This window comes from Mastomys coucha, unplaced genomic scaffold (genome assembly GCF_008632895.1).
Source record: "Mastomys coucha isolate ucsf_1 unplaced genomic scaffold, UCSF_Mcou_1 pScaffold21, whole genome shotgun sequence".
In the NCBI taxonomy this organism is placed as follows: domain Eukaryota; kingdom Metazoa; phylum Chordata; class Mammalia; order Rodentia; family Muridae; genus Mastomys; species Mastomys coucha.
The window spans coordinates 176,932,842-176,937,105 of NW_022196904.1; the positions used below are offsets into that span (position 1 = coordinate 176,932,842).

The window sequence follows — 4,264 nt, forward strand, 5'->3', positions numbered from 1 at the left end:
GCATGTGGAGAAGGGGCTGGAAGAGAGAGTGAGGAAATGAGCAAAGGCCACAGTATTCTCTCTTCCTGCTAAGCAGAGCTGGGCTTCCATCTTTCTAGGGAGGCTGAGTTTAGATAGATGCTGGAGAGAGACTAAAGAGACCGCAGCAACAGAAGTTCCTGGCCATGACTCCTTGTAAAAAGTCCAGCAGTTACCAACCCCTGTATAAATGCCCAAGTCTCCTTTGTCCCAACTCTACTCTGCTTAATTCTAAGGATCCTCCCATAGGAACCGGCAATCCCTTGCAGCCTTGGGAGACATGGCAGGGCAACTCAGTGCCGGTTAAGCACAATGTTTATGGGACAAGATTCAGTGGCTCAGCCACGGGAAGGGTCCCTGTTGGCTTCCTGACTACCAAGGTACCTCTCTCTGCTGTCTTTGTACCCAGGGTGGGGTTGAGCCTGATCCACTCCATTGGCTGGAGGTTTTCTCCCCGGGGCTCATTTATGTCATGTGGACTCCGCTGTAAGCATTTTACACGTGACACATCCTTTTTTCTGGCACTCCACCCGTGGGTAGATACTATGGTGAACCCCACTTTACACGTAAGGACACTGAGCCTCATTGGATAGAATAACTTTCACAAGACCATAGGATCCAAGCAAAGAAATGAGCACTTTGGGGTTCCTTGGTCTGTTACCACAATTTGAAACGAAAGAAAAGCCTTACCGTGACGTTAACCAGGCCTCTCGGGCCTCCTCAATATGGCAGAAGAGTCATTAGTCCACTATACTCAGAAAGCTCTACTCTTTGATGCTAGGTGAGCCATTACCCGGCTAGCTAGCTCTATCACCTGTGGCCAACCGCCCGTGCCCTGTGGGCCTTAGTTGCCCTGTCAGTAAAATGCGGTGGGACTGTTGCCTAGATCACAGACCTGAGCCACGTGCCTGGCACTTGTTGGGTGTTTGGTAAAGCAAGAGTCTAGTTGTCGATCCTGGGTCTCTTCCCTGATCTTCTCTGATTGCCTACCACAGGACCCCGAGTCCCTGGCTGGCCCTTCCCGTCAGGCTAACAGCAGCCCATTACAATAAGTGGAAGCAGCTGGAAAGCATGAGGGGGGGCGGTGGGAACCAGGGAGGAGGGGGACAGCTTGAGTGACTGCAGGCCAACCCTGAAGGCCTCCTGGGGATATGGGCCATGGCCGCAGGTGTACCAATTACTCTCCCCTAGAAGCGAGCCTTACTCCCCACTGTCTTGGCCCTGACCTTGGTTCTGCGGGAGGCAGGGGCAGCACACCGGCCTGGTCGTTTGTCTTCAGGGTTTCATGGCCTCTCTGAGGCTTCCAGAGCTTTGCGAGATTTCTCTCCCTCTCCAGCCACTTCCCAGTGCAGGAGCCTCTTCTCTGCAGCTCGGGTTTCATTCCTGGGAGCTTTGTTCCTAGTGGAAGTTTCTGGTTGGGATAATACCTAGGTGTTCGCGGTCAGTACAGGAAGAGTCAGGGGCTGCTCTGGGAACACTGCTGCTAGCCCAGGTGCTCTAAGGAAAGCTGGGGGGGGGGGGGGTTGGCTTGTCATCCTGGAGGTGCCTTCTCCTTTGGGGACTCAAGAATGCCCCTGAATGGCAAGCCCAGAACCCACCCACCCACCTCTGTCTCGCTGGAGGGTCTCAACATCATGTCCTGAATGCCCAGAAGAACCCTGAAGGGCTCAGCCTTGCCTTCTCCTCTTGCCACAGCTGTACCTCAAGAACATTGGAAGAATCTCTGCACTGCCAAGGCAGACATTAGCAATTATTTTACAAGATACTTTTCCATCTAGGTTTGCCTTCTGTCGGGGGGGGGGGGGGCTCTACTGCTGGAAAAAAAAACTCTAATATTTAGAATTACACTTATTTATTTAATGTGTGCACAGGTAAGTGGCACGTGTAGAAGTTCGAGGACAACTTGCAGGAACTGGTCCTCCCACCATGTGGGGCCTGGAATTCAGTGGGGGTCAGGCTTGGTGTGTATACCCGCTGAGCCGGCTCCCTGGTTCTTTCTCTTTTCAATCCTGGTTTATTAGCACAGGCTGGTCTCAGAGTCACTATTCTGGCCAAGGATAACCATGAAGTTTTCATTTTCCCTGCTCTGCCTCCCCAGTGGCGGGATTGATGGCTGTGTGCGCTGTGCCCAGCTGCATGCTGGGAACTGATGCCTGGGCCGCATACATACTAGGTAGGCAGCACTCCACTGACTGACATACATCTAGCCAAGTCCCTCCCTTTCGAGACAAGAAAACTAAGGTACAGAAAAGATGAAAGTTGTCAGCGTATGATAGTACACACGTACAACCTCAGGCAACTGAAGCAGAGGATCTCGAATTTGAGGCCATCTTGGGTTACACGGCGAGTTGCAGGCCTACAAAGACCCTGACTCCACAAACCAAACCAAACTAATGGGGAAAGGAAGGAAGGAGGAAAAGATGAACGTCCCTGAGACTCTCAGAGCTACTCACTCTTTAGCTCCTGTCTTTTCTGTAACCCCACTGGTGATTTCGACAAGCAGGAGCTACCCCCACCATGTTGCGTGACAACTACAGGTTTGCTAGTTTGAGAGCCCAGTAGAGACCTCGCCTCACCGACTCCCCACCCCACCCCCCCAAACTGAACTTGAGCTGGGCTGGGCTGCCTTCAAGCAAGTCCGACCCGGGGCTTCCTTCTTCCACTGGGTTCTAGACGGGAGCAGGAGTCAAGGTCTCTCTATCCTGCTCAGCCTGGCTTCCTAACACTGCGTTTTCTGGTGCCAGACCATACAGTGTTCTTCTGTTAACTCAAGGCACTCGTAGGAAAGGAGAAGGTGAGCATTCGCCTTTAGGGACACAAGGAGCCCTGGATGCCAATTGCTGTCCTTGATGTTTCTCTTCTCTCTATTTTTTTCCAGGCAACTCAGACTTAACCTTCCCACCTTGCTTGTGCTTTTTGGAGAGTCAGAGGGAGAAGTTGTAAGATTGGCTCAGAGGCTTACACCCCAGTCCCTAAGAACAAGCAAGAAGAACTTCTCCCAGACAGACCATCATCACCACATCGGCACCTCTTGCTTCTGCTTGAGGGTCCGGGCCTTAGGCAGCCACACCTGCTTGAGTAAATGCAAGACTGTGAGAGAGCCTAGGCATCGTGGGCACATAGAAGCTTGCCCTGGATCTTTACCAGCTTCTGGGTGACCTCAGGCCCTTAGGCTACCCAACTGTTTCCCAAGAAAGCAGCGTCCCTGGAGGTTCAGTGCTGCTTCTTATGGTCCTATTGAGTGGTATCGATTTCAAGCCTGAACTCAGAGCCCTTACTCGGGTGGCTCAGTTCCTCCCCCAGAACCCCTCCCCACAGAAGCCACTGGTCCAAGGAGTGACATTCTAAAGCACCCGCTGGACACTTCCCCTACTCACACAAATTTTGATCCTGAAAACTCTAGTCGGATCCAGGAACTTTCCATTCCCCTCGCCTCTCAGGCCTATCTCTCGGGCCAGCTATTCTCAACTTTTGGTTTGCAAGCCCTTTGGAGGTCGGATAACTTTTTCAAAGGGATCATACACCAACTGTCCTGCATATCTGATATTTACATTGCAATCCATAACAGCAAAACTACAGTTACAGGAGCAAGAAAATAATGTCATGGTTGGGGGTCACCACAGCAGGAGGAAAGTAAAGGGTCGCAGCATTAAGAAAGTCGAAGTTGTCTCGGGTTCCGCCGTCTACGTTAGTTAACTTTAGAAGTTTCAAATACCACAAACTTAGGCTCTGTCCCCTGCTCTCACTCAGCACAGACCCAGGCCCTCTTTAGTGCTTGAGTCATTTGGCTCAAAATGTGTCCTGGCTCTTAGTCAGACCCTCAACTAACTAACAAACCACACCTCACTTATGGGTAACCTTGAAGCCACTCTCCCTCCCTGGGCTGCTTCATCACATCCCTTCAGGGGAACCTCTGCTGGTAGCTGAGGGTCTGAGCCTCCAGCTTTCCCCTGGAGGGGATCAGGACCACCAGTTTCAGGGAAGTGGCTGGAACCCGAGCCGAAGCCCAGCCTCCACTGACCTGCCTGTTCTATCAGTAGGTCCTCCATAGTGGATTACCCACCATGAATGTTTCATGGGCTTAGCTTAGGCACTGTGTAGAAGACAGTCCAGGGAAGGCTATAGAAGAAACCAAAGGAAGCAGGGCAGGAGGCAGGGCAGGAGACAGGGCAGGAGATGGCAGTGGAAGGAGGCAGTGGAAGGAGGCAGTGGAAGGAGGCAGTGGAAGGAGGCAGGGCAGGAGGCA

The 4,264-nt window shown here is 52.2% G+C and overlaps 1 long non-coding RNA gene across 1 annotated transcript in view; it reads right to left on the minus strand.

Moving 5' to 3' along the window:
* The window catches only part of LOC116101277, a 14,093-nt gene that overhangs the window by 8,539 nt on the left and 1,290 nt on the right, over positions 1-4,264 (minus strand). The gene's annotated exons all lie outside the window — the stretch shown is intronic.